The sequence below is a fragment of the Pteropus alecto genome, unplaced genomic scaffold, assembly GCF_000325575.1.
Source record: "Pteropus alecto unplaced genomic scaffold, ASM32557v1 scaffold12, whole genome shotgun sequence".
Taxonomy (NCBI): domain Eukaryota; kingdom Metazoa; phylum Chordata; class Mammalia; order Chiroptera; family Pteropodidae; genus Pteropus; species Pteropus alecto.
Window position 1 is genome coordinate 4,995,187 of NW_006432669.1, and position 14,352 is coordinate 5,009,538.

The following is a 14,352-nucleotide window of genomic DNA, read 5'->3' on the forward strand; positions in this document are numbered from 1 at the left end:
AATTTGCAATCCCACTAGCAGTGTATGACTTTGTTTCCTCTCATTTTTAACAAAGGTGTACTGCCAAGCTTTGGATCAATGCCAATTTGGTGAGTTATATTGTGTTTAAAACCTTGTGAAACAGTGTTATATTTATAAAATGTAAAGAATGAAAGCTGCAGAGATACAATTTTATTTTTCAGTGGCAATTTGTGGAACATGGATTCAAAGTGATATAATTTTTTCAAGTTCATTTTACCAAAAAGAAATTCAAAATTTATCTTTCAAAATTTCCCCAGTAAAGTAATAGATGCCATGAAATTTCGTGGTAATAGTTTATGTCACTATATATAAAAATAAAGATACTAGTTTCTAAGGAAATAATAGAAAGTCTTTCTTCATATGTCAAAGATTATTAAATATAATATTAGGGGAATGAAGCAGAGGCCTAGAGGGAATAACAGAATCTGAAAATCATAAAAGAAGATTGGCCATATAATTGAGTATCCATCCGTGATCATTTTGAGAAAAGAATACTTAATAAACTATTCGGAATGATATTTACATAGTTCTATGCTTTTGAAGTATTTGTTGACAGTTTTTTGAAGTAACATTTGTTAATAGTATTAAATAGATTTCAAGTGTACAAAATTATAATTTGATATCGGTATACTCTATTGCATGCTCATTACCCAAAGTCTAGTTTTTATTCCTCACCATATGTTTGACACCTTTTACCCCTATCGCCCTCCCAACCCTCTTTGCCTCTGGTAACTAACAATCTATTGTCTGTATCTATGAGTTTGTTTTTGTTTCGTTTGTTTTTTTTTTGCTTTATATTCCACATATGAAAAATAATGCAGTTTTTGTCCTTTTCCATCTGACTTATTCACTTAGCATAATACCCTTAAGATCCATCCATGTTCTCACAAATCGCAATATTTCATCTTTTATGACTGAGTAGTCATTTGCGTGTTTGTGTGTGTGTGTGTGTGTGTGTATTTACATATACATATAGACCACATCTTTATCCATTAATCCATTAGTGGATACTTAGGTCGTTTCCATATCTTGGCTGTTGTAAATACTGCTGCATTGAATATAGGGGTGCATATATTTTTTCAGATTAGTATTTTTTTATATTCAGATAAATACACAGAACAGGAATTGCTGGATCATATGGTAGTTCTAGTCTTAATTTTTTTTAGGAAACTCTATACTGTTTTCCATACTGGCTGCACCATTTTACAGTCCCATCAACAGTGTATGACCTTCCCTTTTCCCTGCATTCTCTTCAGCACTTATTATTTCTTGTCTTTTTGATGACAGTCATTCTAACAGGTATGAGGTGATTTCTCATTGTGGTTTTGATTTGTGTTTCCCTAATGATTAGTGATGTTGAACATCTTTTCATGTGTCTATTTTTCACATCAATGGACATATAAAAATTCTATTCAACTATTTTCAAAAATAAAATTATTTCTAAAATATAAAATGTAGCATAAAAGCATATACTTAATAGAAAGTGTTTTCCTTTTTTAACTGAACATTAAAAGTAACAGTTTAATTTTTGGCTAAAAAGTACATCCACATACTGTATAAGTATATTAACTTATAAAATGTCTCTAATTTTTCTAAAGAAAATATTTTAGCCTGATTTCTTAATTCTATATTTCACAAAATTTCCGTCACTACTATTATTGCATAAAATGGTCAATAAATTTGAAATTGCTGAAATTTTTAATTGACCACTCTCTACACCATAATATTTCTAATCTAGAAAATAGTCTATACAGTAAGATTTGAATAAATTCTGTCACATAGCAAAATTCTTCACTATGATTATTTTTGTTGAACTGTGTAAATATTTGGCTCAAATGTTTTCAGACTTTCTCTTGGCTTTCATTTAGAGTACCTTTCCTAAACAATTTTTTGACAAGACAAAACTCACCAAATGTATTGTCTGTTTATAGTTCTCTTGAATATTTTACTAAGTGTAGATGCTCCAAAGTAGTAGATTTCAATTTCATGATATTCTTGTATAGACTATAAAGGAGTCTCCCCACAGATTGAAATATTCCACAGCCCATTTAGGAGACCGAGCTCTCACTGCTTAATTTGTTGCATTTCTCCCTTGCTTTTATGTAGACAAATTTTATTGCTTTTCTCTTTGCAAACATTGTTTTCAATAATTCAAAGTGGCCTAAATTTCACATGCTAAAGTTTATGTGATGTTCTATTTGTTGAATGTTTTACTTAGTTTTCTCATTGAGTTTTAACAAAATACATCTAATATATTAAAGAATTACCTTTTCAGATCTAACACCAAGGTGTCAGGATGGCTGAGTGGTCTAAGGTGCCAGACTCAAGCTCAGCTTCCCAAACCTAATACCATTGTAGGAAACCTAGGCTGATTTAAAAATTTATTAAAGTTTCAAAATTTCTAAATTCCCATTAAGGACAAAAGTACTTTTAAAAAAACTTGTATTCAATCTCACCATGAGGATCATCAAATTTTTTTAGGTCATTTGCTCTTTATATATGTAAAATTATCTATTAATTCTATGTAGTTGGATTGAATATTATAGCTTGCTTGAATAAAATGTCTTACAAAAAATTTCAAGTACATTTATGTTGCGTAGGTTTTATAATTTAGTAAGTGCATTGACTTTGTTATAATCTACCAATATTTATATTTGTATTTAAAATCTTCACTGGGTTTTAAACTGAAGATTAATATCTAATTTTAATCTTCAAAAGAATGCACTTTCAAAACCTTTATTTTGATTCTATGAATTGGATGAAAATATTGAACAATTATTTTAAGTATTAAAACATCCAATTTTACACTTAAGTAGTAACACTAGCATTACTCAACTAAATTCTTCTAAAGGAACTAGTATGTTAACAGCTATCATCTCACTTTTCAAAAGTGCACAAGAATTCTTGGATTAAAAAAAACAGATGTCTATTAAATAAAACACCATGCTTCACCAAATAATATACAAATAAACCTTTTGGACTTACCCTTATTATTTATCTGGCTCACATTCTTAACATACAGATTTTTAATTTTATTGAAATATATTTGAAGTATAACTGTAAATTTAAGGTGTACACCATAATAATTTGATACACTTATATATTGTAACATCATTGCTATTATAGCAATAATTAGAATTTTTATCACATTACATTAATTCTTTTTAGTGGTAGGAATCATTTAATTAAGTTCTAGTCTCTTAGCAATATTATATTATTGCTATCTATATTCTCTATACTGCGCATTGGGTCTCTAGAAATTATTTACTACTCATTGCAAGTTTGCACCCTTAAGCATATGTCCTGTCTCTCCACTCTCCAACTCCCATCTCCATGTAACCACATTTTGTTTTTATGAGTTTGGCATTTTTATATTCCACGTACAAACGATATCCTACGTTGTCTTTCTTTGTCTCACTAATCTCACTTAGGTGGATCTTGAGGACGTCATGCCATGTTGTTGAAAATGAAAGGATGCCTTTCTTTATCATGGCTGAATAATATTCCATGTGTGTATGTATGTGGGGGGATACATTCCAAGCCCCCAAGTGGATGCTTGAAACAGTGGATAGTACCAAACCCTAGGTTTACTATGTTTTGTCCTACCCATACATATTTTCACTTAAAGAAAGCACTTTATGGTTTCTCTTTGGCATATCTGAATTGCCAGCAGCAATATTTTTGTGCTTCAGGGCTATTATTAAGTAAAATAAGAATTACTTAAATGTAAGCAGTGCAACACTGTGACAGTCGGACTGATATAGAGCTGATTACTAAGTCACTAAATAGCAGGTAATGTATACAGTGGTTATACTGGACAAAGGGGTAATTCACATCCTGGGTAGGATAAAGCAGGGTGGTTTAAGATTTAATTACACTACTCAGAACAGCTTGCAATTTAAAAGTTATAAATTATTTATTTCTGGAATTTTCTGTTTAATATTTTCAGAACATGGTTAATTGTGGATAGCAGAAACTGCAGAAAGCAAAACTGCTGGTAATGGGATACTGTATTTAATTTGGCTTGCTAATATTTTGTTGAGGAATTTTACATCTATGTTAATCAGAGATAATGGCCTTAATTCTCTTAGTGTCTTTGTCTGGTTTTGATATCTGGCCTCATAAAAGAAATTTGAAAGCATTTACTTCTTCAATTTTTTTTGAAAGAGTTTGAGATGAATTGAGATTAATTCTTTGAATGTTTCGTAAACTACACCAGAGAAGCTGTATAGTCCTGGACTTTTATTTTTTAAGATGTTTTTATTATTGATTCAATCTCATTGCTAGTAACCAGTTTACTCATACTTTTATTTCTTCATGATTCAGTTTTGGGAGGTCGTATATTTCTAGTAATTTATTTATTCTACGTTGTTCAATTTGTTGGTTTATAATTGTTCATAGTAGACTTTTATGATCCTTTGTATATCTGTAATATCAATTGTAACATAAACTCTCATTTCTGATTTCATTTATTTAAGCTCTCTTTTTTTAGTGAGTCTAGCTAAAGATTTGTCAATTTTGTTTATCCTTTCACAGAGCAGCTCTTAGTTTTATTGATCTTTCTATTGTATTTTTAATCTCTATTTTATTTCTACTCTAATCTTTGTTATTTCTTTCCTTTTACTCACTTTGGGCTTATTTTATTCTTGTTCTTCGAAGTATAAAATTAGAATGAGTTTTTTTGTTTCTTGAGGTAGGCACGTATCCTTATGAACTTCTCTCTTAGAACTGCTTTTGCTGCATCCAGAAATTTTGATATGTCCTATTTCCATTTTAATTTGTCTCATGGTATTTTTAAATTTCTCATGCGATTTCTTTTTGACCCATGTGTTGTTCAGTGACAAGTTTAATCTCCACATACTTGTGAATTTTCCAATTTTCTTCTTAGAGTTTATTTCTAGTTTCATACCATTGTGGTCAGAAAAGATGATTGATAATGTTTAATCTTCTTGAATTAAGACTTGTTTTATGACCTAACACGATTTATATGGGAGAATGTTTCATATGCACGTGAGAAAAATGTGTATTCTGTTTTTGGATGACATGTTCTCCATATATCTTTTAAGCTCATCTAAACAGTCACTTTAAGGTGAATTTTTTTTTTTGGTACTCTGCATTTTTTCACTTTTATCTACCATTTTATTTTAAACTAATCGTGAGTGGGTGATGCATGTAAAAAATGTACATTTCAAAGGCTGAAAAATGCATATACAGAATGAAGGTAAATCTCTCTTCACTTCTTTCAACCACATATTTCCCCTCCTAAGCCAACTACTGTGATCAGTTTCCTAGTAAGGATTTAAACATGTTTCTCTGTGCACATATTCTATATGCCATTCAAGATTAGGGATCTCTCTTCTGTCTCCCATAGTCTTATGGCTTGTCTTCATTATGGCATTCATAATATTGAATGGTTAATTGTTTATCACTATCTTCATTATGGCATTCATAATATTGAATGGTTGGTTTCTCACTATAAACTGGGATTTCACTGGGTGCGAGGATTGAGATTTTTAAAAATTTTCATATTTTGTTTTTCAATTATAGCTGACATACAATATTAGTTTCAGGTGTGTAACAGTGATTAGATGTTTATAAAACTTATAAAATAATCACCTAATAAATCCAGTACCTACCTGATATCATACATAGTTATTATTACATTACTATTGACTATATTCCCCATGCTTTACTCTATACCATGACTATTTGTACCAATCTGTGCCTGTTAATCTCCTCTCCTTCACATATTTCCCCAATCCAGCAACCATCATAATGTTATCTGTATCTGCAAGCTTGTTTCTGTTGTGTATCCTTTTCTCTAGATTCCATATATAAGTGAAAGCATATGACATTTGTCTTTCTGTGTCTGACTTACTCCATTCAGTATGATACCCTCTAGGTCCATCGATATTGCAGATAGCAAGATTTCATTCTTTTTTATAATTAATATTCCATTGTATATGTGTATCACTTCTTTATCCATTGGTGGACATCCAGGTTGCCTCCATATCTCGGCTTTTGTAAATAACACTGCAATGAACATATGGATGCACGTGTCCCTTTGACGTAGTGTTTTAGGTTTCTTTGGATAAATATTCAGAAGTGGGATTACTGGGTCCTTCTTTTAGTCTGTGTGTCTTTGGATTTAGTGAGTCTCTTATTGGCAGCATATGTAAAGGGCTTGTTTTCTTATTCATTCAGCCACCTTATGTCTTTTGATTGGAGTATTTAATCCATTTATATTTAACAGAATTGTTACTAGATATGCAGTTATTGACATTTTATTATTCATGTTTTAAAAATTGTTTTCCTTCTTAAAGAAGTCCCTTTAACATTTCTTATAATACTGGTTTGGTATTGATGAACTCCTTAGCTTTTTCTTATCTGATAAACTCTATTTGTCCTTCGATTCTTAATGATTCCTTTACTGGGTAATCTTGATTTTGGTTAGAAACTTTTCACTAACTCGGATATTTTCTGTCAGTCCCTTCTGGCTTGCAAAGTTTTTGTTTAGAAATCAGCTGACATTCTTATGGGGCTCTCTTATAGGTAACCAACTGGTTTTCTCTTGCTTCTTTTAAGATTCTCTTATCTTTATCGTTTGGTATTTTACTTATAATGAGTCTTGGTGTGGGCCTTTTTGAGTTCATCTTTGGGACTCTGCACTTCCTGGACTTGTGTGTCTAGTTCCTTCACCAGGTTAGAGAAGTTTTCAGTCATTATTTCTTCAAATAAGTTTTCAATTCCTTTCTCTCTCTCTCTCCACACACCACCCCCTTTTGTACCTCTAGGATGTGAATATTGGTATGCTTGATGTTGTCCCAGTGGCCCCTTAAACTATCCTCATATTTTTGGATTTTTTTCTCCTTTTGCTGTTTCGATTGGGTATTTTCTACTACATCTTCTAAATCACTTGTTCAGTTCCATGCTTTAATATACCATTGATTCCCTCTAATGCATTTTTTAGTTATTTCATTCTTAATTTTTGACTTTTTTGTTTGTTTTTCTACCTTCATTTTTATGTTTCCTATCTTTTTGTTGAAGTTCTCATTGAGATAACTGAGTATCCTTTTAACCAGTGTTTTAAACTCAGCATCTGGTAGATTGCTTGTCTCCATTTTGTTTAGTTCTTTTTCTAGAGCTTTGTTCTGTTCTTTAATGTTCTTTCAAAGACACGTTTCTTCATCTCCCCATTTTGCCTGCCTCCCTGAGTTTGTTTGTATGTATTAGGTAGAACTACTATGTCTCCTGGTCTTGGTAAAGTAGCCTTATGTAGCAGGTGTCCTATGGGGCTCAGTGGCACCATTTCCCTGATCACCTGAGCCAGGTGCTCCAGGTGTGTGTCTCTTGTGTAGGTTGTGTGTGCCCTAATCTTATAGTTGAGCCTGGGTTGCTATTTATATGTCAATAGGAGGGATTGATTCTAGGGCTAATTGTAAGGACTTTCCGTGACTACAGTGGAGGAGTTGTGTAGGGGTTAACCCTACAGAGTGGGATTTGGTTTAGCGGGGCTCTGGTCCCTGCTGAATATGCCCTTTGGTTGTGGTGTTAGTGGAGGCAGCTGGGTGGTGCTTTGGCTCTAAGTCTCAACCAGCCACTGGGCATACTAGCCCTGAGGTCTCCTGGGAGGGGTCCCACCTCAGGCCAAATTCAGCCCCCACCTGTGCCCTGCCTGGGGTTATCTGGAATGAGCCACCAAGCGATCCACAGATGTTTTCACTCACACCAGGAACCAATCAAGGCTGGATGCAGCTAGTGTTGGGCTCGGGGATGCTTATCAAGGGAGATGGAGTACACAAATGTCAAATGCTACTTGTTTGGGTGTGTGAACCTTTGAGAGATTTTAGGAAGGTCTATAGCATGAGCCAAGACAGGCCGTTTGTATGAAAGCCACTGGAAATGGCTTGAGTGGGCCCATAAGTTGGGTCTGGCAGGGTCTTAGGGCATCACGAGAGTGGTTTGAACAGTGTTAGCCAGATTGATGGAGTCTCAGATATACCTAAGTCTGCACAATGGGAGAAGGGAGGGCTTAACAAAGGAACAGTGCCCTCTGTCGGCACTCCTTTCTGAGAGAAAGCTGTCCCTCCAGCCCTTGCCTGAAGCGAGACACTCAGTTCCCCCCACCACACCCCCAAAGTCCCTGGTGCCTTCTGAGATGTTGCTCCAATGCTGGAGTGCAGAGCAAGTGAGCCAGTCAGACTTACTCCTTTAAAAGGAGTTACTGGGACTCCTGCAGCCCTCTTTCTCACTCAGCCACAATCTCTACTGGTTTTCACAGCAGGAAGGATTTTTCTTTCCAGCACTGGTGCTCCAGGCTGGAAAGCCCAGTGTGGATCTGAGACCCCTTGCTGCCCTGGGGGCACCTCTACAGCTGAAATATCCCTCTGTATTCTCAATCCCTATACGTGAATGTGGAACCAGCATGTTTTGCACCTCTGCCACTCCTACTAGTCTTGGTATATGTCTGTATACCCTTAGTTATAAGATTTCTGTTCAGCTATACCAGGCGATTCTCATTGTTGGTTGTTATGTAGGTTAATTTTAATTTCAATGTGGTTGTGAGAGGAGGTCAGCACAGCATTTTCCTACTCTGACATCTTGACCAGGACTGCCATTTTTTTAATTGATTTTCTTTCTGGCTGATCTATCCATGGATGTAGGTGGAGTATTAAAGTCCCCTACTATTGTTTTGCTGTCTATTTCTACTCTTAGGCAAACTTACCCCTTAGGTCTCATATATTTGCTTTACATATTATGTGCTCCTTTGTTGGGTACATAAATATTTATATCTTATATCCTCTTGTTGGGTTGACTCCTTTATCATTGTTTTGCCTTTCTATGTCTCTTATTACAGTCATTGTTTAAAAGTCTCTTCTGTTTGATATAGTATGACTACCCTAGCTTTCTTTAATTCTATTTTTAATTAAACATTTTACGTATAATAAATACAAACTTTTTAGAGCCACTATAAAGAAAGCACATCTGCACCGAGCCTGGCTCTGTGTAGCGTGATGCTGGATTATGTCTTGGGAGGTAGGGGTTCTTTTTAAAATCAGGCAAATTTTTACAACTTCGATTCCTAAAAATAACATCTCTTTCAAAATATGTTTTAACATATAACAAAAATTTTAAATAACCCTCTGAGAATTTGGAAAAACCCAGATTCAAGGACAGTTTGTCTAGTTAAAGAATATAAGAGTAGATGACAAGTACTGCTTGATTTAAGCACTCTGAAAAATTTTAAAGTGCTTTGAAGATGTTTATAACATGTCGGCAAACTTTAAAATATTAAAAAAAGACCTTTTAATTTTCTTTTTTAAAGTTAATAAGTTTGATAACACAGAAATATCTCAAATAGACCAACAAGTTAAAGAATGCAACAACAACAACAAATCACAAATAAAGTTCATCAGTGAGTATTGTCACAGAAGTGGTCAAATGACTAACTGAAAATTTCTTCCTCTCTCACTTTACTTTTGGTCATAAATTCCATGGGGATATTTAGTATTTCATTTTTGGAGTCTTAGGAGAGGTGGAGTTGTTAAAGCATTATCTAACTTTTAGATTAAATTATGAAAATTTGATTTATTAAGAAAACAAGCAACTAGAAAATATCTTAGTCCCGAGGTAATGCATTCTCCATATTCCATAAGAGGTGGCAATCCGACAGAGGCCTGTTCTGGGATACCTTCTGCTGCGGGTTTCCCAAGCCTGTGGAGAAAGCTACCCCTGGCTTTCTCTATGACATGAAGAACTTGTCTTTTCCTCATCAGTTTGCACTTGTTCAGGGTGTACAATCCTTTAGTCCTTTTTCCCAGAAAGCTGGTTTCCTCCATGAGACACATGTTCTTCCTATCAAGAAAATGTCAGGTCAGTGGGACCTGGGAAACTACATATTCCATCAGGGATGGCCGATGGTCTGCACCAGCTGCAAATTGTCTGTCTGTCTGAACCATATCCTGGCTTTCTTTTGGTTTCTATTTGCATGGAACATGTTTTTCCATCCTTTCAATTTTAGTCTGTGTGTCCTTCTGAAATGAATCTCTTGTAGACAGCATATGGATGGGTATTAATTTTATTCAGCCACTCTATACCTTTTAATTGGAGAATTTAGCACATTTTCATTTAAATTATTGATAGACATGTACTTACAGACATTTTCTTAATTATTTTCTGGCTATTTTGCATTTCCTCTGTTTATTCCTCTTTCTCTCTTTCCTTTATGGTTTGATAACTTTAGTGGTGTACTTAGATTTCTTTCAAATTATCTTGTGAATAGCAACTATGGGTTTTTGTATTGTGGTTACCATGACACTTACATATAACAACTTATGTTTATAAGTCTATTTTAAGTTCATACTTAATTTGGAACACATTCTCAAACTCTAAATTATAGTCACCCCACATTTTATTTTTGATGTCACATTTTTCATCTTTTTATCTGTGTATTCCTTAATTATCGTAGCTATAGTTTTTACTGCTTTTGCCTTTTAACCTTCATACTAGCTTCATGCTAGTTTTGTAATTAATCCACAACCTTTACTATGTATTTACCTTTACCAGTTTTATACTTTCATAGTTTCTTGATACTAATTAGCACTCTTTCAGTTTCAAGAAGTCCCTTTAACATTTTTAATGGGAATTTTTTTTTTTTGCTTTTGTTTTTATCTCTTCTTCAATTTAAATGATAACTTTGCTGGGTAAGTATTCTTGAAAGATTTTTTTTTTTCTTTTACACTTTAAATATATAGTGCCACTCTTTTCTGGCCTGCAAAATTTTTGCTTAAAATATATTGGTTGTCTTTTGAGGTTTCCTTGTACTTAACAAGTTGTTTTTCTCTTGATACTTTTAAGATTGTCTTTATCATTAACTTTTGATGTTTTAATTATGATTTACATGGTATAGATCTCTTTGGGTTCACCTTATTTAGAACTCCATAAACTTCCTGGATATGAATGGCTGTTTCCTTCCCCAGGTTAAGGAAGATTTTAGCCATTATTTCTCTAAATAATTTTTTTGCCCCTTTTCTTTTTTCCTTCTGGGACTGTTATAAAATTTGCTTAATGTTGTCTTATGAGTCCTTTAAGCGATCTTCACTTTTTAATATTTTTTCTTTTTGTTGCTGGCTGGGTGAGTTCAACTGCCTTATCCTAAGATCACCGATCCCTACTTCTGCTTAATCTAATCTGTTGTTGAACCCCTCTAGTGTATTTTTCAATTCAGCTAATATATCTTCAGCTCTGTGACTTCTATTTGGTAATTTTTATATTTTCTGTCTCTTTGTTAGAGTTCTCACTGTGTTCATTTTCTTCCAAGTTCAGTAAACCATTTAAAGTTCATTACTTTGAACTCTTTATCAGGTAATTTATTTATCTCTTTTCATTTGAGATTTTTCTCATTTTTGGTTTGGAACATATTTCTGTGTTTCCTCATTTTGCTTAGCTCTGTGTTTCTATATATTAGATGAAACAGCTAGCTCTCACAGTCTTGAATGAGTGGCCTCTTCATAGGAGATGAAACTTATCGTTCAACCCTGCCTTAGCTCTTGGTTATCTCTTGAACCTTTGTGATTGTTCAAGCAGCCTCTTCTATTTGTAATAACTTTCGGTTGTCAAGGGTGAGCTGAGACCTGTTAAATGTTACAAGGGAGAGATCTCAGTCAGCAACTAGTTTCAGGCTGATCGGAAGCCAGATCCTGAGGCAGCAGCTTTTAAAGTATGCAAATACATACAGTCCTATAGTATTGTAATTGTAAAACTCCCTGGCCTCTGTACCAGGTGATCTGGAGGTGCTCCCTGGGTGTCAGTTGCAAAAAATAGGGGCTCTAGCTCTCCTGGGCACCAGAGCCAGGCTATCAAGGGGCATCTCCTGTGTGGCAGCTGCAAAAAGCAGGTCACCAGATGTAAAGACTATGGCACTAGTCTTGTGTAAGAGCTCCTGTTCAGGAAATAATGGCACTCTGGAGTATGGTAGAGGGAGAGCATTTAGATAGTACCCACATTCCAAGGTCTATGAAAACGTTTACTGTCAGGCCTTAGAAATGTGTTTAATTAGAAACTTGCCCCATGGGCTGCTGTCAAGCTTATAGACACAGAGAGATTGAGCTCTTGGTCTGTTGCCTCTTACCGTGCCTTGAGGGCAGTAGCTGTTAAAGAACACTTTCTTCATTGGTTATATTCCCGTGGGACTCTGGAACATCAGGCCCTCTGGCATCCAAAATCAGGTAACATAGAAATGCCCCCTAGCAGCATCTTCAAATATCAGGATGCCACACAAGGGTATAAGCTCCTTTCTGGGAGATAGCAGCAAGCTGGAGTGAGGAAGAGGAAGAGCACACAGAGGGTGCAGTTGCCTTCTTTTGGCTTCATTAGGCCTCTAAAAATGTGCTCTACCAGAAGCCTGCCCCTCAGTCCAAAGCTCTTAGATACAAAATGGGCCGCTTTCTCAGGAAGGCTAGGGCTATGTTTCATTCTGATATCCGTGCAATGTCCTGGGGGTGGTAATCTGCCAGCTGTCTCTTAAATTGTTATAGTTCCATGGGACCCAGGAATGCAAGACCCCCTGGCCTCTAGAGCTAGGTGCTTAAGGGTTGCCCCTGGGTTATAGACACAAAAAATTAGGGCACCAGATGTAAAATAAATAAATAAATAAAGACCAGACCTGTGTAACAGCCCCCCTATGGGAGATACTGATACTGTGGAGCGGGGCAGAGGGGAAGTGCAAAGATGGTATCCACCACTTTAGGCAAGGCAGAAAGATAGCTCAGAGTTGGCTCCCACCAGCTTTAGAGAGGAAGAGGGAGAAGAGTACAAGGATGGCCCCTACGGCTTTAGTGAGTCAGAGAGTGATAATGCAGTGATGATGCCCACTGGCTTTAGTGAGGCAGAGAAGAACACACGAAAAAGGGGGGAAAAAAATGTCACTTGTTGCCTGCTGGCTTTAGCAAAGTAGAGAGAGCACAAAATGGCTCTCACCAGTGTCTCTGTCACCAGAGAGTATCCCAATAGGCCCCTGCCCCTCAGGCTGATGCTTTAAGATTAGCAAATGAGTCTCTTTGACAAAGTCGGGTGCTTTCCAAACTGTGGCTTTTGCCCTGGGCAGTGGGTTGAGTGAGTCTGTGAACTGGCCTTTTAAGAGGTGTTTCTCAGTTTGCTACAGCCCTTTGGGACTTGTGGAAGTCATTGCTGTTTTGTTTAGAAAAGTCGGATATTTTTGGAGCTCATCTGTCAGGTGCCAGGGTTAACAATGGGGATGCGTGATATGGGGTATGAACCCTTCACTCCTCAAGGAGAAGCTCTGGGTTTGTGAGTTCCCTCCTGAGTGTGGGTCACTGGAGTGCTGGCTGGGTTTATGGGAAGAATGAGTTTCAGCCTCTCCAACCTGCCTTCATGTGGCTCTTATCTCATTTGAGGTGAAGGAGCTAGCTGTTCAGCTAGTTTTCAGGTCATTTTCAGAGGGAATTGTTCCACTTGTAGCTATAGAGTTGATATGTCTGTGGGAAGAGGTTAGTTCAGGATCTTTCTATTTACAATCTTGTACTTCCTAAGATTTGTATTTTAAAATTCTCATTTGAAGAATTTTGTATTCCATATGAGGGTCCATTCAGTTACAAAAAGAGTTCTTAGTTTCAAGTTTGGAACTACAAAATGTGTTTCTACCCCATCTGGGTGTTGGCACTGAGGGAGAAGGTAGACCAGCAGGCATGAGGGCCGCCAGAAAGGATCATCTGGAAGGGCAAGAAGAATCCCTTTTATGTTTTTGATGGCAGAGTTTACCTCTTTTATGTTGTGTGTTCATTTACTATAGTAGCTATAGTTTTTTAAAAACAATCTTTTCCTTTAACCTTTACTATTGTTTAGTGGTTAACACACAATCCTGATACGGTTATAATTTCTAATTCTATCTATTCACGTTTACCAGTATGTTGTATACTTTCATGTGTTTTCATGTTACTGACTAGCATCTTTTCATTTCAGCTTGAAAAACTTTCAGTATTTCTTGCAAGAGAGGTCTGGTGGTGAACTCTCAACTTCTGTTTACCTAAGAAAGTCTTTATTTCCCCTTTGTATCTGTTTACTGTTAAATTAACTCTCTGCCCCCTTCTTCCTTTCTTATGGTACAACAATTATGATTATACTTGCTTTTCTGATAGAATTCATTAGCTCTTATAAGGTTTCTTGCACTTTTAAAAAATCTAAGTCTACAGCCATGCCACCCTGAACACTCCCAATCCCATGTGATCTCGGAAGCTAAGCAGGGTCAGGCCTGGTTAGTACTTGGATGGGAGACCATCTCGGAATACCAGGTGCTGTACGTGTTAAAAAAAA

At 35.7% G+C, this 14,352-nt stretch overlaps 1 pseudogene; it reads left to right on the forward strand.

Moving 5' to 3' along the window:
• Positions 1 to 14,223: 14,223 nt before the first annotated feature.
• Positions 14,224 to 14,342, forward strand: LOC112476273 (annotated as a pseudogene).
• Positions 14,343 to 14,352: the final 10 nt, after the last annotated feature.